Below are 23461 nucleotides of genomic sequence, written 5' to 3'. Positions count from 1 at the left end.
AGTGACAATTATAAGCACTGTCTTCAAGTATTGTGAAAGGAAATCTGGAATACTATCTGCAAGGCAAGGGTCAGTGCATTTCTGGCTTCCAAGCTTTTGTGAAGTAAAGCAGAAGTCAGGGGTGTTCTGCAAGTGAGACCCCAGCATGTGCAATGTTCTGCCCAGCTGCCAGACAGCAGCGAATCCAAGGCGGAGTTCAGTTGTGCTGAGCTGAGGGGCCAGATACACTTCCTGTCCATCAGCTCAGCTCTACACAAGCCTTGGCTGCCATTTCCAGTATGACCCTATTGATTTGAAAGGAATCCGTGGCCTGGATTGAAAAGCTATGCATTTTTAAAATTTTACATTTGAATTAACTGCCATAACTTAAATCTGTTGTTAGATTAAGGGTTGGTGGTGTTAAGCAATACATGCAAGTCAGATCAAGTACAATCTGACCCAGTAGCAAGTTACAAAGAGCAACTTGATGAATGCTTAAGGGAAAATTGTACAGAGCTATGGTTATAGAGCAAGGTGGTGTGACTTATTGGCTGGCTTTACCAAAGAAATGGCACAGTCCAAATGACTTCTTCCTGCGCCACATCTCAGAGGGCTCATAAAGAAGTGAAATTAGATATGATAGATCACAAATATAATGCAAAAATGCATAATATTGTGAACATAGTATCCATTTTAAAATGAGAATGTTTATTGTAAAAAAAAATCAGTTTGCAGATAACAAAAATTAGTGGAGCTGTAGATAGTGGACATAGTTGTCAAATGATACAACAAGTTATCAGTTGTAGATATGGGCAGAGAAATAACAAATGGAATTTAATCTGGACAAATATGAGGTGCTCTATTTTGGGAGGTCAAATGAAAGGGGGAAGTATGCAGTAAATGGCAGGGCCCTTTGGAGCATTGAGGGATTGTGGGGTGTTCCCTGAAAGTGGCAAAGGCAGCAAATGGCATGCTTGCCTTTATTGGCCAGTGCATTGAGTATAAAAGTCATGTAGCAGCTGTCTGAAACTTCAGTTAGGCCACATTTGGAGTATTGTGTGCAGTTCTGGTCACCGCATTACAGGAAGGATGTGGAGGCTTTGGAGAGGGTACAGAAGAGGTTCACCAGGATGTTGCCAGGAGTATTAACTATAAAGAAAGGTTGGACAAACTTGGTTTGTTGTCTCTAGAAGTGTCAGAGACTGAGGGGAGACATGACAGAAGCATATAAAATTATGAAAGGCATAGATAGGATAGAGAGTCAGAGTCTTTTTTCCAGGGTGGAAACGTCAGATACAAGAAGGCATAGCATTAAAAGCGAGAAGAGGAAAGTTTAAAGAAGATTTACAAGGCATATTTTGTTTTATATACACAGGTGCCTGGAATGCACTTACAGAGGTGGTGGTGGAAGCAAACATGATAGTGGTGTTTAAATGGCATTTAGACAGGCATATAAACATGGAGGAAAATGGATCATGTACAGGCGAGTGGGATTAGTTTGAGTTGACTTTGTGGTTGGCATAAGACATTGTGCGCTGAAGGCCCTGTTCCTGTGCTACACAGTTCTATGTTCTATGAATGATTCCAAAATACCTTTCTTCATCCTTAACCATGGTTTTCCCTCTACCATAGTGGATAGAGACCCTGACGGTATCTCATCCATTTCCCACACTTCAGTCCTCACCACTTCTCCTGGACAGGAGGAGGATAAAGTTCCCATGGTCTTTACCTGCCACCCCACTAGCCTTTGCATTCAATGCATCATCCTTCACAAATTTCACCTCCTCCAATGAGATTCCACCACCAGACACACATTCCCCTTACCTTTCAGCATTTCAAAGGGATCCCTCCCTTCACGTCTCCCTGGTCTGCTTTTTCATTCCTGCCTACTACTTCCTATCACAAGATACTTCTCTCATGCAATACCTGTCCTTTCACCTCTTCCCTTCTCACCACCCAGGAACCCAAACAGTCTTTCCAGGTAAGGCAGTAATTCACTTGTATTTCTTCCAAACTCCTGCACTGCACACAATGCAGCATCCTCTGTACCAGAGAAACTGATCACAGATTGGGTGATCACTTTGTGCAGCATGTTTAGTCATCAGTGGTGACCCTGCAATTCCAGTTGCCTACCACTTAACTTCACCATCCCACTCTGACCTCCCTATTTGTGGCCTCTGCACCAAAGTCCAACTCAAGCTCAAAAAACAAAACCCCACCTTTCATCTGGGCTTTTGCAACCCTGCAGAACTCAATATTGAATCCTCCAGCTTTAGGTAACCTGCTCTTTAGTTCTGTTTGAATTAGGACTGGCTACTTTTGTCTGCCACCCCTCCCCCAACAATTTGCTTTCATTTGTAATAATTTGGCATGTCCCAGTAGACCAGACTACAATATTACACCTTATCCATTACATTATTTCACCTTATTAGAAATTTGTTCCACCCATCACCTGCCCCCACCTTCTCTGCTATCTACACTAACTTGTAGCTCCTATTCTCAGTTCTGATGAAGGGTTCCAGATCTGGAACATGAACTGTTTCTCTATCCAGAGAGATACTGTCTGACCTGCTAAGTTTTTCCAGCATTTTCTATTTTTTATAACTACCTGTAATTTTAATTACATTCAAACTGTAAATTACTTCTGAATATGGAAAAAAATATAGAAAAAGTTTTTGTCAACTCAATAATAGTTTAACAAATTATCCACAAAGATCACTTCATTTTATCAAACTGCTGGGTACTTAGAAGCCCTGATATTAATAAAGCTAATGAACTTTCCTTCTCACTGCACTGTTAATGTCTGCTGCTGAAGAACATTAGATTGAATAAGTTTATAATATTTTTACAAATTAACCAGGCCTTGTGATTGATAAAGTGAATTCTTTTCTATACTTATATAGTCATGGAAGAATAATTGTATATTAATCTGCAGAAACAAAATTGAATTGTAATTGTATATAAATTATATCTCAACTTATCTGATCCTCTAACAATGAGATATTTGGCTCATATGAACACTCAATTTAACATAAATTAGCCTACTTCTTATGACACAACTCATACAGAAACTTATCATGCATCCACCTAAAGAAAAACAAATTGGGTTTTATTGTTCAAAGAAAACAATTAGAGTGAAAGGATAGATTATCTACAGTTATAAAAGTGGGACAAGGTAGATAGAAGAAGGTTGCTTTCAGTGGTTGAGAGGCAAAAATTAAGTAGCTACAGACTCAATATTAAATGCAAGAGATTGACAACAAAAAGAACAAGAATGTATCTTGTGGAGTTGTTAGGCTGGGAAATTCACTTCAAAAATTAGTTGAGGCAGCAAAAATGTCAGCAATCAACATTTAATTCAATTGGTGGACAAAGGAACATGGGAAGAAGGCAAATGAATGAGGTTAAGGACTGTTCTAACTCTGTCTACTGTTGTACTCTTTGGCTGGTGGCATCAAAATGCTAAAGGATTGGGTTCATTTTCTGGCACCATACTTGGCAAAGATATTAAAACCTAATGGGTCCAGAAGAAATTTAGCAGTATGGTTAGAAATACACAAGAGACTAAAGAAGCAAGCATTATTCTCTTTAGAGGATAAATTAAGGAAGATTAAATCAAAATATTCATCATCATGAAAAGTTAGGATTAGGGTTAAGCTAAATAGTTGTTAGATTAATGAACAGCAGTGCAACTAGTAGCCAGTGCTACCTTACTGAACCAGTGACCCTGGTTTAATCCTGATCTCTGCTGCTGTCTATGCCTGCATGCCTCTCTGGGTGCTCCCACATCCCAAAGACGTGGGGGATGGTCGATTAATAGGACACTAAATTGCTCCAGATGAGTGGTAGAATTTGGGAAAATTAATGGAAATTTGGGAATAAAATAGGATGAGTGTAAATGGGTACTTGATGATCAGCATATACTTGATGGGCTGAAGGGCTTGTTTCCATGCTATACGACTCCATCTATGCCTCAGGTGCAACAGCAACCAGATTTTGTTGGGCAAAAGAAACAGAGATAAGAATTTCTTTTACACAGAATATTTCTTTGTTTAATTCATACAAGGGATGTGGATGTTACTGGCTTAATCAGCTCTTTGAACTTTATAAGTTTTCCCTCAGGCAGTTACAAGCCTGGAGTCATTCACAAATCAAATACGATAAAGGCAGCAGGTGACCTTCTATAAAAGACGTAAGCAAACCAGATGGATTTTTATGTCTAAACAGTGACTTTTAGCCACCATTACCAACACTAGCTTTTCATTACATTTAACTGAATTTAAATTCCTCAGCTGCAATGGTGCAATTTAAACTCAAATAGCTGAATCAAAAGTCCAGACCTTTTGAGATGCTAGTCTATTGTTTATTGACTACAGCTCCACCTTCAATACTATAATTCTAAGCAAACGTCTCCAAACTCTGAGACTCAACACCTCCCTTTGCAACTGGATCATTGACTTCCTGACCAACAGACTGCAATCAGCAAGAATAGGCAACAACACCTCTGCCATGATTATTCTCAACACTGATGCCCCACAAGGCTGCATCCTCAGCTCCCTACTCTACTCCTATACACTCAGAACTGGGTGGCCAAATTCTACTCTAATTCCATCTACAAGTTTGCAGATGACACCACCATAGTGGGCTGTAACTCAAATAACAATGGATTGGAGTACAGGAAGGCGATTGAGAGCCTAGTGACCTGGTGTCATGGCAACAGCCTTTCCCTCAATGTCAGCAAAACAAAAGAGCTGGTCACTGACTTCAAGAAGTGGGGCCATGCACATGCTCCTGTCTACATCAATGGTGCCGAGGTCGAGAGCTTAGAGTTCCTAAAAGTGAACATCACCAATAGCCTGTCCTGGTCCAACCACATAAATGCCACAGCCAAGAAAGCTCATGAGCACCTCTACTTCAGGAGGCTAAAGAAATTTGGCATGTCCCCGTTGACCCTCACTCATTTTTATCAATTCACCATAGAAAGCATTCTATATGGATGTATCACGGCTTGGTATGGCAACTGCTCTGCCCGTGACCATAAAAAGCTGCAGAGAGTTGTGGATACAGCTCAGCAGTTCACAGAAACCAGCCTCTCCTCCATGGACTCTGCCTACACTTCTCACTACATCGGTAAAGCAGCCAACATAATCATAGACCCCACCCACCCCAGACATTTTCTCTTCTCCCCCTTCCCATCAGGCAGAAGATACAAAATCCTGAAAGCATGTACCACCAGGCTCAAGGACAGCTTCTATCCTGTTGTTATAAAACTTTTGAACAGTCCCCTAGTACAATAAGGGGGACTCTTGACCTCACAATCTACCTCATTATGACCTTGCACCTTATTGTCTACCTGCACTGCATTTTCTCTGTAACTGTTACATTTTATTCTGCATTCTGTTATTTTACCTTGTATTATCTCAATTTACTGTTGTGATTAATTGATCTGTATGAACAGTAGGCAAGACAAGTTTCTCACTGTACCTTGGTACATGTGACAATAATAAACCAATTTACCAGTGACAACCTCTGCATTAATACACCACTGCCATTTGTCATCATGTGGAATGTACTGTCTGAAAAGTTGATGAAATTAGATTTAATTGCAGATTTTCATAAAGAATTGATTGCATTTTTTGAGGTAAGACTACAGAGAATGAGCAGGAAAATGAAAGTACTCCATTTGCCTGGAGCATGAAGAATCAGAATCAGATTTATTATCACTGACATATGTGGTGAAATTTGTTTTGTCACAGCAGTACAATGCAAGACATAAAGACATTAAAATTGCAAGTTACAAAAATAAATAGTGCAAAAGAGGAATAATGAGGTTTTGTTCATGGACCATTCAGAAATCTGGCGGAGGGGAAGCATGTGTTTCTGAAACTTTGAGTGTGGGTCTTCAGGCTCCTGTACCTCCTCCCTAATGGTAGTAATGTGAGGAGGGCATGTCCCGGGTGCTAAGGGTGCATCTGTAGAAATTTGCAAGAGTCTTTGGTGATACACCAAATCTCCTCAAACTCCTAATGAAGTAGAGCTGCTGGCATGCTTTCTTCGTGATTGCATCAATGTGTTGGGCCCAAGACGGAATGCAAATGCCTCTGCAACTGAAATCCTGCAGATGCTTTGTCAGCTCCACTGCAAGCTTTCCAATGTTCCACCAGGTGGACTCCAGCATCAGGCAAGCTATGCCATGAATCCAGTGACCTGTGCGAGTTCCAGCTGCCATGTATAAAGGAGGAGGATTGACCATGGAGTGGGCAATAGAACCTCACAATATTCCTTTTGATGAAATAAGCTTGCAAAACAATAAAGCCACTGATCCTAGACAAATAAGGCCAAGCATTTTGAGAATTGCTATTCTTTAGCAGGTTTTCTTATTTAGAATAGGCACATTAATCTATTGCTTCAAAACTAACTGTCAGTTAAATACAACATAATATTTGCATGTTCTTCTTGAGCATGCAAAGTGATTGATGATACACAAAATAAAACTGTGATGAATATGTATCAAAAATATCTTCTTGGTTCTCCCCCCCCCCACCCACCACTCCTACAGTAATGAAGACACATAATTAACAAATCAAGCAGTAAAATCAACATAACTGAACAGTGTATGATCCTTTTGGAGTAGAAGTGAGTAACATCCCTATTAATTAGTTCATGATAGTTATTGACTTTATCTTCTCAGCAGGATAAATAATGCTCTCTGTCCAATTCAGTGTATATTTCCTTATTTATTTAGTCATTACTTGTTTTTCAAATTGGAAGTTCAGCACACAATTGAAGTTTGTGTCAAAGAGAATATCATCACTTTGACAACATGTATAAAATCACTGATGAAGATTATGTCTCTCAGAGGTTCCTGCATGGGTATTGCAAGATGTTGAACAACCATTTATCATGAGACAATATCTGTGCTCGAGGAACTAACACAGCAACACAAGAAACCAGTCGACCATACCTAACCAAGGTTCAGATACTAAAGTCCATTGCTCTAATTTCATGGCAAGTGCAGAAAATTAAACTGTTTTTGGATCAGGAGCCCGAGAGCATTACATTAACCAAGGACCACTGGGCAAATGACAGTGAGATAGGTTATCATGACTGAGATATTGTAATAGCTTCACATTTCCTAACAACTGCTCAGCCCTTTTACATGTCTGGAGTGTGAAGAACCTTATATTTCAGAATCAAAGAAAGCAGCCACTGTCAGTTGAAGTGGATAGAGTCCGAAGACTAGAGAGGGGAGTGGGATTGATGTTCATGTACCGGTTGTGGTGGGTGATGAGATGGAAGATTTGTATGTAATAAAAGGAATAAAAGTTAATATTTTGATGACCCCTCATCAAAAGTAGAAAAGTAAGAAGTCAGTTTCAAGTTACAGAAAAGGTGATGGTGAGATGGATAGGACAAAGGGAAGGTCCGACAGACCGAGGCCAAGGTTCTTGTGGTGGGTCTCAGATAACTTATTCTGCAAAAGGTTAAGGCTTCCTTTCGAAATACAAGCCACTTTGAAACAGAATTGAACAATAAGTGGTTAGGTTTTAGAAACTAAACTTGGCAGCTTTAATGTCATACTTCATTTTTGTTTTTAAAAACATGGGCTTAACAAGATTCACTTGTTACACAATAGTAAATTCTTGCTACTAATGGATAATAACACAAATAGAAATAATTACTAGGGTGGATTACAAAAACTTACTATTCTTCAGATTTATCAAAGCCATAATGATATAAAACAATTCAAGTCACATCAAAAAAAGGTTACACAATAAAATCTGGTATAACAAATACATGAACTTAACAAATTTATCCCTGATGCATCATTAAAAAAATGCTATGAAGTCACATCACTGCATTATACTCTGCCTGTAGAATTCAGTCCACTGAAGCTACTGACTGGGGATAAGTTGTTCTACAACTATTTATTTGTAATTACCCAAGTAAACAGTAAGTGGCACATTAAGATATAATAATAATGACGACAAGTGATTCTGAATAATTTTGCTGCTTTGCGAATGTTTTGGAGAGGGTGCAGAAGATGTTTACCAGGATGTTACCTGGATTGGAGAGTATAAACTATAAGGAGAGGTTGGGCAAACTTGGATTATTTTCTCTGGAGCATCGGAGGCTGAGGGGTGACCTGATTGAAGTACATAAAAATGACAGACATAGATAGGGTTGATGGTCAGAGACTTTTCCCAGGGTGGAAATGTCAAATATCAGGGGACATAGCTTTGGGGGGGGGGGGGGGGGGGCCAGAGGGGAAAGTTTAAAGGAGATTTATGAGGCAAGTTTTTTTCTGAAGACACAGAGCAGTAGGTGCTTGGAACACACTGCCAGGGGAGCTGGTGGAAGTAGATAGTGCCATTTAAGAGACACTTAGACAGACACGTGAACATGCAGGGAATGGAAGGATATAGATCATGTGCAGGCAGATGGGATTAGTTTAATTTAGCATCTAGGTTGACAGATATCATGGGCTGAAGGGCCTTTTCCTGTGCTGTACTGCTTTAAGTTGTTAAATTCCATTCTGATTTGGATCACTTGGCAGTAAATCACTTAGTATTATTTTGGTTCATTTGGTAATGAGCTTATAGCTCAAGTGAGAAAGTTGTAGACTCAAGCCTCCCTCCATGACCTGGGAACAAAAATGTGATATTGTCCATCTAAAAGGAACATTGTGGTTTCAGATGTACCATTCTTTTAGCAACATATTAAACAAACACACTGATCCTCAGTTTAGGCGGACAGTTGCCAAAACTCAAAGAAAACTATGCAGTTCCCCTGGTGTCAGGCCAGGATTCATCACTTAACTGGCAACACTAAAAATAGGTTAACAGGTCAATCATCTCATTGCAGCTTGTGAGATTTTGCTGTGTGCAAATAAATTCTTGTCACAGAAAATGGGATGCTGAGCGTAATTGCTGATTGTCAGCTAACTCAGAACTGACCAGTAGCCAAACGTGATGCCTTGGTTTATTTGTGTGACTTAGGTACCACATTGATTAAAGCTGCTGAGCAAGCAAGAGAGCTTTGTACTGTGTTTTAGTTAACACTAATAAATATCTTCCATGGCCTAGATCTTGCAATTGGCAATGAAACAATACTGCTCACCTCTGACCCAAGAAAACTTCCCTCACGAGGATCTAGTGACCTTTTCGGTGACAAGATCTCCCCTTCTATTGGCTCCTACTGAAATGACGTCAAGCCAACTTGGAAGCCAATTACATTAAAGAATTCTCATAGATGCTAAAGCAGGAAGGTAAATGTACAATTTTAACTTATAAAACCTATTTCAGAGTACTAAAGATCTGAGCATGTACAAATAAATAAAGCAGAAGCTGGAAATATTTTAACATCCATTATATTGTCAAATGTTTAAGAGGAAATAATATCAAGATCATTAACACTTAGGATTTAAGAGAGCAGGCCAAACAGAAATCATGGCTTCATACACCATTAACAACTCGCAGACCTCATGCAACAGAGCACTTTTAAAAAAGGTAATTTGCAACAGAACTAGTTGCAAATAGATTAAAATTTATGAAAATTCAAATGATTTCTCTTGATTCCATTGTCAAAGATTGCAAACAGTGTGGCTTGCAGAGAAGCACTGAACCACTGCTGCCATTTTGGGATTTGAGCACTAAACCATGCATAGGCAGGTATCCTGAAGATGTTGCTCATTTCATGGAGTTTTGATGCTAAATGCTGACAGCAAAATCCAGGTCTTTCTGCCTATGCAACTGTTAATGCATGTGTGTCCTCTGTAAAAGTATCATCATTTTTTTTTCTCCATTCTGGTTCGAGACTTTCAGCTTCAGGCTCCTATTAAATTTCTATCAGAAAAATCACTGTAAATAAGTAATGTCTTATGAGGATAGGTTGAGCGAGCTAGGGCTTTTCTCTTTGGAGCAAAGGAGGATGAGAGGTGACCTGATAGAGGTGTACAAGATGATAAAAACGCATAGATCGAGTGGACAGCCAGAGACTTTTTCCCAGGGTGAAAATGGCTAACACGAGGGGGCATAATTTTAAGGTGATTGGAGGAAAGTACGGCAGGGGGGTGATATCAGGGTGGGTGTGTGGAACGCGCTGCCAGGGGTGCTGGTAGAGGCAGATACATTAGGGACATTTAAGAGACTCCTAGATAGGCATATGGATAACAGAAAAATGGAGGGCTATGTGGAAGGGAATGGTTAGATTGGTCTTAGAGTAAGTTAAAAGGTCAGCACAATATTGTGGGCCGAAGGGCCTGTACTGTGCTGTAATGTTCTATGTAACAGAACAGATTTGTTACATTTGCAGCTTCCTAGCCACAAGAAGTAACAGTAATAGCAATGTATAGTAACCATATCAATGTCTCACTTGAATGTGATATTATATATAAAAAAATCCAGATGATTTTGCAACTAAAACTACTGGTCCCTCCAATTCTGTTGTATTAAGATAATTCCATTTTCTTCTAAAGCCAAGCATGGTTCAAGAATTATAATGAAATATACTAAAATTTTGCAGTGAGTAGTTGTACATTGAACTGATAATGTAATGGCCAGATTAAGGGTAAATATACATCGTTCATAATTGTTTTGCAACATCCATTCCTAACTACTGCAACTGGAATCTCTTGTCAAAGTAGTGATCTACTTTGCCTGTGTATTACCAGTAACAGAAATTACCAGTAACAGAAAAAGAATAAAGGGCACAAGCCAAGGAAAGCTACACCCAAACCATGACTTTATTATCCATCACTGATGGGGAAAAAAATCACTTTACTGAATGGAGTTTGGAAAGATCTCTGATTATCCTAAGTAGCTTTGCTTAGCATGTTCTCTTTGCAAAGCACCTTGTCACTCACTATAGTGTTAAATCTGCAAGACAGATTATAGTGTAATTCAATCCCATACTTCTTTACAATGTTTAGTTTTTATAAACACAGAACAACAAAGTCACCTCAATTATCCATGAAACTTGATCCCCTTCAGTCAGCATATTTTGTTTATTCCTGGTATGGTACTCGAGTTCTGTTTTTCATCTAAGAGGAACAGAAAGGAACATGAACTACTCTATTTGAATTAAAGCAGGCCAGCATAACCTAAAGAAACAATCAAGAGTGCAGGAGCTGCCTAGAAATATGCCTGAAGTAAAAATATCTTCAGTATATATACACACACAGTCAGGCAACTGTACACAACTGGAATTGCTAGCACATGGTTTAATCAGAAGACTGACCCAGAATTCAAAGCATTAAGCACATGCATTATTAGATTCATGCAAATATTTTGCATAACACAGGAAAATCATCCTCAAAGAACAAAACAGAAGTACATTAATGTTGTATTTTGCTTCTGAAATTCTGTTCCTAAGGTCATTATGATCCAATTTCAAAGCTGGAAAGAACATGCTACATCCACCATTTAGAATATTTAGTGCAAGTGGCCAAGGACCAATTGCAATTAGGTATTTAGAGATCCATGTCAATGATATGAATTAAGAAAGACCAAATAAATATACTATTTTTAAAGATGACCTTTAAACAAATCTCCTGCCTATGGTGTATAAGTTATTTTTCCTCTTCTTCTTGGCCCTTTGCCATTTCTGGATATATTCTCACTAGTGTTTGCATCATCTGTTTGTGTACCTGGAAATCTCAGAAGTCTTTTCATTCCACAATGAGTTTTTGCTGGTTCTGAATTAAGCCTTTGTGATAATGCCCTAGTGCTGCTGCTCTCTCACCATCTGTTGTTCCTATGTGTCCCACCTTAAAAGGTGGCCACCACAGGTGCTGTATAATGGCCCAGATTTTGTAATCATATTGATGGTGGTACAACTGGTGTTTACCTTCAGTTCTCTGTGAGACCAACTACAGCTTCAAGATTTCCACACATGTATGCTTTAATGAGAAAAGCCCACAGTTGTGGACACTGATTCAGCATTTCTTTACATTGCTGCGCTGATGTCTCCTTTATTGAACAACATGGAGATCAATCAGGCCACGTGAACTTGGGTTAACCAAAATAACTAATGGTCTACTGCAAACTGAGTGCCCCCATGGAGGAAAAAAAAAGGAAGAAATAAGAGGAAAACCAGGAAGCAGATTCTAAATACTGGTCTCCCTGATTATCAAAGGGGTAAGGTTCCTAAAGAACCCTTCAGTGTGCAAAAGTATATATATAGCAGGAGGTGCAGTAAACCCTCAGCATTTATGGGGGATACCAGCTGCCATAGGTGGAGAAAAGAAGTCAGAAGCTAATCAGCATCCTCCCTGTAAGTCGTAAGCAAACCATACTTACTTTGACAAGTACAAACTTCAAAGTTGTTTATCCAATGGCCATTGTTGCCAGATGCAAGAGCGCAGGTGCTCAAGACTTTTCTCCCCCCATTTTAAGTAGCTTATTTTGCTGGTTCCTTCTCTTTATCCCAATTAAAAGGAGAATTAAATGTTATTGGTTTTCAGAAGCCAATGTTTGAAAAAGTCTCCAAATGTGTTCCCCACCCTTTGCTGTGCTGATCAAAACTTTTGTTAAATGACAAACTAAATTAAATAAAACCCTTTGATGTAGTGAAGATTCATTAAGTGAATGTTTGCAAACCAGGGGAAACTGGAGCTTGTTAACTTAGAAAAGATTTACAAAAAAAAAATTCCAATGGCTTGTTAATTTAACAATTATTTTTTAAAATGTTTATAAAATGTTTTGAAAATAGTTTAAGCATATTTAAACATTTGCAAGAAATGAATATCTGCCGGTTTGTGTTATTTTTTGGGGTGGGTGTGGACTTGACTGCCTTGTGATGTTACTTCTATGGAAGCAGGAAACTATGGCACACAAGAGGACACCACGGAAAAATCTTGTTCTGTTTTGTACAGGATGATTCAAAACAAGGAGGAAGATTTAATCAGGGACAATGGTCAGCACTGTCAGCTCATTGGAGACCACAAAATCTCAGCCAATATTAAAGTTTAGTTAACTGCTGGTAAATTTGATTTGATCCTTCTATATAATTGCAGGTATTTTATTTCATAAATTCTTTAGATTTTTTATTATTATTGTCTAAAATGGAAAGGAAAAATAATAAATGCACATGCCTATACTGTTTTCTAGTAATTTTGAGAGCAAGTAGTTGGAAAACAAATGCAATTATGAACTGTAGAATGTTTCATTTAGATCAACATTGGAGTCGGGCAAAGTTTTGGTCAGCATCATTAAGTTTTAAAAAAGGGTTAACAAAATTAAAATTGAAGATTCAAATGCAGCTGTTATGGGAGTACTATTTTGTGTTGTCAAGGATACGTACAGAGGACAGCCCTGATCAAAATGCATAGCCACAATGCCGAGGCATGCTGTTTTGCCATGGGAGAGTACACGGAGAAGCTGGTTACATAGTCCAATGAATAAAAGTCTGTGATTAGTCATGGGACATACTTCACATCTTGGTAAACGTACAGAAGAAATAGATTACAGTTAGAAAGAGTGACAATGTGAATTTATAAAGACTAGGCCATACTCTGTAAATCTGATATGTTCTATTATAGAAGAAAAGTGACTAAAGCAAAGGCAAGTGAATGCTATTTGTATAAAGTTCTTCATACAAGACTCTTTGCTAAAGACCAAAGGGAATTTATTGAGCTGGCTGGGAAACTAGTAAAGACCAGGAGACAAAGTATGGTTAATGAGAATGAATTCAAATTGGCGGGATTTGACCAGAAGGGTCTGAGGACTATCTGTAGCTGGGCCACAACTGTTACACATTTTCCACAGCTTCAGAAATTTAACACTTGGATGGAAAGCCATGTATTCAAATCTGCTGATGACACAATGATAGGCTACACTGCAAGTGGTGTCTATGGAAGGATTAAATTACAAGAAGAAAGTAATGGAAAGAGTGAATGAGCAAAATTATGAAAAACGTATTTCAATCAGGTGATTTTGAGGCCATCCTCTTTCGACCTGGAGGAGAGAACAATTTATAAACGGCAAAAAGCTAGAAGCAATGCAGATCCACAGAGATTTGAGAGCTCACATCCAATAAACAGATTAAAATATGATGGACACCTGAAGATAATCAGTGAAGCTAATTGAATGATTGCAATGCAAAGAGAAGTTATGCTAATGTATGCAAACCTAGGGTTAGACCACAGCTGGAATGCTACAAGCAGTTCTGGACACCACATGTAGGAAAGGATAAATTGATCTTTGAAGGACAATAATGTGGGCTAAATCTACCTAAGCTTCAGAGGTTAAATTATAAGGAGAGATCACAGAAAATGGGATTGCAAGTCCTGCCATTTAGAACGTTAACATGTTTGGTTGAGGTTTTCCAGATTTTGAGGGAAACCGGTAGAGTAGATAAACGTAATTTCTGATTGGGGAGTTGAGAACAAGGAACCATGCTCTACAGATTAGAGAATAGCTATTCAGGAACATCAAGCCAAGGAAAAGTTCTAGACAAAATGTGATTGAGACTTGGCACCCTCTTCCACAAACAAAAATTGCAGGCCAGTCAATTGATATATTTAAACCCATGATGGATTGATCTTTGATATCAAAAGCTATTCTGAGATAAGAGGAAAAGACAGGTCAAAGGAGCAAACAAAAAACACATAATCAGCCATATCATTGAATGGCTCGAGTGAACCAATGGACAGGTTGTGTTCATGTTCCCATCAGTCGTTTCTCTTTTTTTGCACATTTTTGCCATAATGCTTTTTCTCTCGTTTGGCTCTCTTCTTTCTCCATGTTATCATTCTGGTTTACAAATTAATATTGGTTGTTAATAAACTTATGGTTGAAGTGCTGTGAAATTAAAGAAAGCATTTTCAATTTTTTTTTAATTATTCATCTTAGACTGCAGTGAACATTTTGTTTTGGGACCACCTTATTTTTCCACAAAACTTTATTTATCAGGGGATCTTTATTAAATAATTTAAGGAAGGGGATTGCAGCAATCTACATTATTGTGTGTCATTAATATTAGTCTTATGGATATCACAGTCCAAAGCACCTCAACCTCCTGGCTAAGTAGCGAACATAGCAACAAGGTTTAAAGATGAATAAATTTTAATAATAAAGAACCACCAGTCTGTTCAAAGGCAGCTTCATAGCAGAAGCAGTGCAGAAGGTAGAGCTTGATGAAATATTAGCTTTCTTTAAAATTGCTGTTTTGAATTCTGAAGGATCACTTGGTGATTCTGAGAGCTTATTCATACATATGCAAATTATAATGAACTCTCCATACAACATTACCTTTGGGAGTCATAAGACAACTATGTAATAGTGAGGGGCACACTAGTACAAGCATGTTTGTGTACTTCCTTTATCAAATAAACATAAATAAAATAGGTTTATTAGGGGCTTCCTGTAACAGTTTTCTTTCAATAAAAGAGCAGAATCATACAATGGTGATGTTCTATTGTTGATTTTGTCCTAAAATAATTGTTAGGGTAGTGTCACTTTTCTTTGATGTGCAACTGTTATAACATAAAAATAACCGAGTTCTCCCAATAAATAATCTCTTCATTCTGCAGTCTCGAGTGACTGAACTCATATTGATTGATTTGCTTCTTGATTTAAATACACAGACACTGCCTAGAGTATGATAAGGATCTTGATGTGTACAATACAAGGATACATATTTTAGCTTACCAATGAGAATTGGGATGCAACTCATGAAACAATAATATTGCAGAAATAATAGGTTTATATTGATAGATTGAACTAAATTGTATTACCGCCTCTGTTATGGTAATTAAGTTTCCAAAAGAAATCCTGCAGTAACTTTAGTTTACAAAAAAGAACTGAACAGTAACAAGATTTTTTCTCCTCCAATTAATGTTGGTACTTCTTTAGCTTAGTGCAAAGCTCTTAGTGAGTGCAAAGTGGAAGACTAAATTGAATGCTCCTTCCCTATAGGAAAAATTTCCCGTTTATGAATAAGATAATATTTCAGTCCACAACCACCTCTTCTGTTGCACTTTTAATACTGTAAAATCCATGTATAAACATTTATGTTGGATTAGGAATATCTTTGAATGTAAATTTTTCCACATGCCTTCAAGCATTTGAAATAAAAGCCCAACATTTTGGTGTCTCTATGCTAACATAAAAGAGCTTTTTAAACAAAACTGAATAGAAAATCAAACTATAAAGTGCATCATAATATCATGATTACAGTTGTTTGTTGATAATTTTGCACAATTTTTTAAAAGCTTCACTGAAGGATTTAAAATTTCCTTAGTCCCACAAAAGACAAACATGAGGATATTGCCTGGAATGCAAATAATTCAGCTGGGTATCCAATATTTGCAGTGTGCACGATTTCCTAAAATAGGTCAGTAGCAGGAAGGTAGATAAATTACAAACTTCTAGATAAAACTGGTTTTCTTGTTTTTACATGATAAACTATATTCATTTGCGTTTGTGTAAACATGCAATCAATTTTGCATTAAAATTCATCTTCAATGGGGGTACTAATTCGGACAATAGCAAATCTACATCTCACCCAATATTCCTTTCCACTGACTGACATAAAATTGTCAGATGCAAAATGAGCAGTAAGTTTACTATCATCCCTTTTATGTGCCCATAGACGTTTAATTGCCGTGTGCTTGTGTGTGGTTAGAGAAATAGAAATTGGGACAGGCTGCTCTGATTATACATCTGTTGTAACTTTAGTTGGTTCTTAAACATATCCCATGAACTCAGAGTTATATAACTGTTACAGCACAGAAAGAGGCCAGTTGGCCTACTAAATCTATGCCGGCTCTGAGTAAAGAATTAGACACACGGAGTCTTGCATAAGCACATAAGTTGAATTTAAAAGTAAATAAAAAGCCACTAATTAATGTTCCATCTATAAAAGATGGTAAAATTCTAATTACAGACACTTATGAGAAAGGGGGAGAGAAAAGAACATCGACATGAGATAGACTCAAAGATAGACAGAAACAGTGAAATAGACTGGGCACCAATAACAAATTAAGTTAATTCTGCAGATATTAGGTCATAAACCAATGCTATTGGGCATGAATCATCTCCACCTGGTACTGATAGATCTTGCAACATGCTCCACACAATCCTATTGCCTCTCTTCCATTAATAGCCACCAGAAAGACTATAATAGATTATAACCAACAGTAAAACAGTCCACAATCATCTCTTCCGTCTTCTAGACAGCCAGCATCTTTTCCCCAGGGTAGGAATGACCAGTACCAGAGGTCACCCATTTAAGGTTGTGTGGAGCAAAGTTCAGGGGAGATGTCTGAGGCAGATAATTTTTTTTTAGAAAAACAGTGGTGAGTGCCTGGAAGCACTGCCCAGGGCTGGTGGTAGGGCGATATGATAGGGTCATTTAAGAGACTCTTAGATGGCACATGGAAGAAAGAAAAATAGACGGTTATGGGGGGTGAAGTAGAGGGGGGGATAGATGAATGGGGATAAGGTTTATATAAGTCGGCACAACATTGTGGGCCGAAAGACCTCTACTGTGCTGTACTGTACTGTTTCTATGTTCTTCAAAATCCCAAGTTTCTACAGCTCAGCCAAACCCCAGCTTATTCTGCAAAAAGTTTACACTGCAGTGGTAACCATTAGCAATCCCATCAGCATGCTGACAAATGCACAACCTTCATACCAGGCAATAGAAGCTCCATGATTTACACCCCCCCCCCCCCCCCACAAAAGATCTCCACTGGACTCCAAAACAAACTACCTAGAGCAATCTCCCAATGGTTGAGACTTTTTGCGGAATACAGAATTGTCCTTCCTATAATACTATTAAAAACAACACATTTCAGACAGTAAATTGCAGTTTGTGATTTGGCAATTACTGCATTCCCTTAGCTCCTGTATATCACTTAAGACTCATTATTCAAGTAGTACAAGGCCGCCTTAGTCTGTCTTCAAAGTGATGACCTCACATCTTATTTGAATTACTATGCCAACAAGTCCATTTTACAGGGTTATGCATTTTGCTGCGTATGTTTCTCCACATTAACTATTCGCACCAATGTTATTTGCCATCTGCAAATTTTAAAACTCGTATTTTTCTGAATTTTTTTTCAGTGCAAATCGTGAATGCAAAGTAGGAATAACTGCGATCCCAGCACCAATCCCAGTGGAACAGTTTCCTATCTTGTGTCTATGACCTCAACCCCCAGTTTCCATTGTCTGTTTTATATACAGGTTGGCATTGATTCTGCTGTGATCCCAGTTCCACGTGCTGTTTGACCTTAATGAGTCTACATACAGTATTTTATTGAAGGTCCATTGAATATTAAAATATAGAATAATTTACACATACCCTCCTATTCTTTCAGCTATTTCTTCAAAGATTTCAATAAGATTGGCCCTACCTTTTTGAATGTATACCAATGATTAAATTTTTAATTTTTAGCTATTTTCATTTTATCTTCAGCTCTTATTTTTCCTGATATTAAGCCAACAAGCCTACAGTTCCATGGACTCTCTGTCCCACTTCTTTAAATATAGGAATAACATTAACTGCGACCAGTTCTCTGACATTGTCCTCTTTTCTAATTAATTTCTATATGCGGAACGGTTGCCTCTGCAAACCCATCTCCTACCAGTTTAATTAATTATTAACCATTTCCCTTCTATTCACCTTCAATGCCATTTTTTCATTCTCAGGTGTGAGCTCTTCCTCAGATGTCAGTTTACCTAGTTAAGTATAGGGAGTTCTGCTTGAAGGTGATAGTTGCATTATTAGAAAGTTGTGTTATAGCAGAACAGGCTGTAGTTGTCTTCCAAGCACAGATTTTGAAAAGGATTTCTCCAATCACGATCACGCTATAAACCAATGCGGCCCGTGTAATGCAAATTGTGTCCTCTGATCCATCAATCACATTATAACCAATTTGCGTTATGGAAACGCACAATTATAGCAGAACTACTTGTATGGATCCATTACATATTTTTGTCAGGACCTGTGAATATATCTTTTACAGTTTGTCCTTAGTGCTGTGTCCATTCTTGGTTCTTCACTTGTTAATTCTGAGTCTGTAGAATTCAAATATTTTTGTATTTCTTGAAAATTTATTATATTTGTAGTTTCCTTTGGTCACCTACATTTTTGTTTTACTTCTTTTCTAACATCTTTCTAGCTGGTCATCCCAGCATTAATCTTTTGCACTTTCTGCAAGTATTTTTTAAACTTGAAATGGATGAATAAAAAAAATCATTAATTAGTTGTCTCTTCATACATAAATGTATTGGCTTTGAAGCTATTGATAATCTTTTTCAATATTTTCTACTGCTAATTTACTTTATTCGTGCAGTGGGTATTATAGACAAAAAAAATACCACGGCTCCAGTCCAAGGACCAAGCCTCCCCACTTCACATAGAACCTTATTCTACTTTCTTCAAATGCCTTGTTGGCTTAATGCCAAGTGCTGACTGCACTTATGTTGGAACAGCAGAAATAATACAATGCCATTCATGTTAATTCTACATCAAGCATGCACAATACAACTGAAAAGAATGCATTTATGAAATTGACCTCTCACTTTAGTAGACTAGATCCCAAAAAATTATGTTTAGGACAAAACTAAATGCTGCAAGCAGCATTAGCCCTTTTTCAAACAAAAATGGCACTATGATGTCTGATTCCTTATATTTCTACACTTTATTCTGTACTTACCAAAGTAAAACAATGAAAACTCAAAAATTCCTATAAAAGTCTGAATATATGTTATTATGCATCTATACTATCAACTCCCCTATTCAACTAACTTTATTGACAATAGATTTTTTGATAAATTACAGCAAATGTCATTTAATTACACTATGCACTGACCTACAACCTTGCTGTCAAGAAAAGGTGACATTCCAGCCCTATAGCATTTACAGATAAAGTTCTTGAAACAATTTGGAACAATAACAACGAGGTAAGTTTCATTTTAGTTCAAGCTATTATAATGCTGTTCAGTGTTAAGGAGGATTGAAACAACAAACTGACCTTGTTCAAACAATACCACAATGAAATATGTTGAATGAAAACAGGAATATAAAATTATTAAATACTGATTCAACTAACCTCCACTTGTAATGATTTTACCCAATGCAGCATTGCAGTTTGAACAAACAACTGACTAAATGAATAGTACAATGGCTGGAAAAATTACACGAATTTAAAGGACATTTGTTTAGAAACATTCTCCCAGCAATCCCTGCAGTTTATTTTTTAGTAAAATCAATGTTAATGATGTGCAATTATTAAATCTGCATAATGAACATCAGATATATAAAGCAGGTCTCGTTCTGCAATTCTATTCTACTGAATAAAACGCAAAATATATTCCCTCCCAGCCACACAAACATTACAAATATAGTAGAAGATAACTGATGAAAAAAAGTGCAGGGAAGGCTTAACTTGTTTTCCACCGCCCCCCTCCCCCACCCCCAAGGTTTAACTTAATTTAATTTGCTTTACAAATAAAAATGATGATTTGTGTTTTTTTTTTACATAGCATAAGCTTTGTCTTTATTCCAGGCCATGCCCTTGACATAATGTTGCAATTAAGTTCAGAATTCTTTGATTTAAAAAATACTGGGAAGATAATTATGCAGTTGGCATTCATTAGATGTTAACAGGGCTATATTTTAAAAAAGATTACTGGAACGTTGCATCTCTTGCTTTGGATTTTGCAAATATACACTCAATAATAAATCTATAAAGCCAATTTGGAAAAAAACAGATCTGCTCAATATCATTTTAAAACAGAAGCCAATGTACAGATGAGCAGACACTGGGAAGACTCAGTAAACAAATAATAGCTTAGCAGTCATTGTGGTAGGGAAAAAGAATGATTGCTTAATTAAGAGGCTTTAGAGCTTCCATTAATCCGAGCAGAATATTGTTGAAATGCATTGAATTCTGAATTGATTTTGTATAACATTTCTGGAATTTAGCACCAAGCATTGGGCTTAATGCTGGTCAAGAAACCAAATAAATCCAACCTCTTCTCCATAGTATATTACAGCAAAGTACTTTGTTTTAAATGAACTATTTCAGCAGTTACATTTAAAATATTAAATAAGCAGTCCCCAAGGAACCGATCAGAAAGTGAACTCAAACCAGGAATGAAAGCAAGATAAAAAGGACATATCTGGAGATGATATACAATTTGCAAAATTGTTAAAATAATAAACATATCAGGGATTAGCTACAAAGTCAGAACAATTACAAAATATTGAAAAAGAAACCTATACCAGAAGTAACACCTGCACACAGTAACTGGGCATCTTACCAGATTTACAACCTCACCAAATATATTCAAAATTGGATTAAGACTTTTAAAACTCAAGTCATCTTTTGAGAGCTCATAGCATTTTCCTCAGTTTAATCACGCCTGCCTGCCTAAGCACATACACAAAAGCCTAGCCATCGAGTCTGTAACAGAAGGCAGATGACTGCGGAGCCCGGGTAATGCCAAGAGTTAAATGTCTGCAATCATTTGTGCTCCTCAGTTAACTCTAATTTACACCTGGTATAAAAGTAGTTTTCCTTCCATGACAGACCATGTTCAATAGATTGAACCATGAATAAAAAGCCACTGATTTGTATTATAATCTAAACCCCTTATCATCATGCAGCATTTTACGCCAGAGATTTTTAAGTGATCGGATGACACAACTTTAATTTGTTAGGTACATCCTCTTAATGCATTTTTCAATATGAACCAGGCATGAATTAAAATTGGGATGACTGAAACAGAATGGAGTTGGTTATTGTTAGTCATTTTAATTATTAAAAATATTAAAATTGGACACTATGTAAACAATGCAAAAGGGAGAATGAATCATGAAGGATGTAAAAATAATGAAACAAATTGCTAGTGATAATCTAACATTATCCCACAAACTGCTGCAATGGGAGCTTTTTAGCAACATAGTTCAGACTTACAAAACAAAAACAATTTGGTATCAAAGAATTTACATTTCTGGCCAAGCTTGAACCTCTTCCACTATGCAACTGACTTAGCAGCTGTAGTTGTGAAACATTTTGGGAGGCATTCTTCCCAGGAAAACATGGACCAATGCAGTGAATTAGTTATATATTTACATCTTACCAACAGTTAAACTCCTTGTGCAGTACCACACTTGCCACAATATTCAAGCCAGTCAGAAAATTCCTGACATTTTCTTCACTCTCCTGGGAAATGTCAATTGCTAAAAAGGTTCTCGTCCTGGAAGTCATCACACATTAGATACATTCTTTACGATCATCTCAAAAGTGCTGTACTTGTTAAGCAATCTGCTGTATTACTTCCATAACATGGTCATTAATTTTCAACAAAATTTGCAGTATTACATTTACATGAAATTTTACAGCATATTTTTATTTCCCTTTTTACTACTTTAACAATACTGCTGTCTTCATTGTGCCGGCTTTTCATGATGAATACAAAATGTCTCTACACACTTCTAGTCTACATGATTGTATAAAATGGCTCATCCAGAAGATGTAAACCTGACCTCATTAATTAGCACGCATTGAAAGCTTTCCCATCTGTACCACATGTACTCTTCACAGACCAATCAATCACAGTTTTTTGCAAGAATTACTGAACAGCTGAAGAAGGATGGCAATATATGTTTAGGCGTCCTGCTGGCATTATTGGAGGTTTTCAAAACTGCAGAGCAGAGACTCTGCAGTTAATCAGGTTTCACGCAGCCTAAATCCTGAGCATAGTAGTGGGATGGGCATGCTGCAGTACATTTACTAAAAAAGGTTAATGGCAACAGACAGTACAAGATACCAAACATTTAAATCCCTCAGCATTAAGAGAAGCATTGCTGTTATCACTTCCCAAATGTGACAACCCAGAGTGATGCTTGGCATGACAATTTCAATAGACCAGAATTCACAACCAATCACAAATGCAAATATACAGTGCAAACACACTCAAACAGATACAAACATCTTTCAATGATTAGCAATATTTTGTTATTAATAAAATCTAAAAGCTCAGCACCTTAACTGACCCTTGACCCCCATAATGACCATTTCCCTCTCTGGCTCAACTCACCTGCTTTTGTTCCCTCCAATACCCAGCTGACCTATCTGCCATCTTCCACCTCCATAACCTTGTTCATTCAGAACTGTCTGTATCCAAACCCACACTGCTTTGAGACTGTCATTCTGTACTCCATACTGCTCCATGGTTTACCAATCAAAAATTCTCATCCCCATGGGGAAATCTCTTCATGGCCTCAACCCTTCCAGTTTGCCCACATAATTTAAGACCCTCATCCTTGGAATTATGTCAGTAAATGCTCTCCCTGTGGCATTTTCTTCAACTTTGCCTCTTGTGTTTTGTTTCCCAGACCTTTGATGTCCCTTCTGAAGCTCTCCACTACTCTCTCTTTTAAACCTCATCTTTTGACCAGGATTTGAGCCGCCCAACTTGCTATCACCTTCCTTGGTTTGTTCTTATTTCTGCAGGCCTTCAACATA

The 23461-nt window shown here is 37.5% G+C and overlaps 1 protein-coding gene across 4 annotated transcripts in view; it reads right to left on the bottom strand.

The window, feature by feature from the left end:
* csrnp3 (cysteine-serine-rich nuclear protein 3) overlaps positions 1 to 23461 on the bottom strand; it is a 140306-nt gene that overhangs the window by 109164 nt on the left and 7681 nt on the right. For 3 of the 4 annotated variants that reach the window (XM_052027594.1, XM_052027576.1, XM_052027603.1), the window contains exon 2: positions 10939 to 11020. The exons of the other annotated variant lie outside the window; for it this stretch is intronic. The gene's annotated coding sequence lies outside the window, so the exon portion shown is untranslated. The remainder of the gene's footprint in view (positions 1 to 10938; positions 11021 to 23461) is intronic. 4 annotated transcript variants of the gene reach the window in all.

The sequence above is a fragment of the Pristis pectinata genome, chromosome 1 (assembly GCF_009764475.1).
Source record: "Pristis pectinata isolate sPriPec2 chromosome 1, sPriPec2.1.pri, whole genome shotgun sequence".
Classification (NCBI taxonomy): Eukaryota; Metazoa; Chordata; class Chondrichthyes; order Rhinopristiformes; family Pristidae; genus Pristis; species Pristis pectinata.
This window is presented reverse-complemented; position numbering and strand designations above follow the sequence as displayed.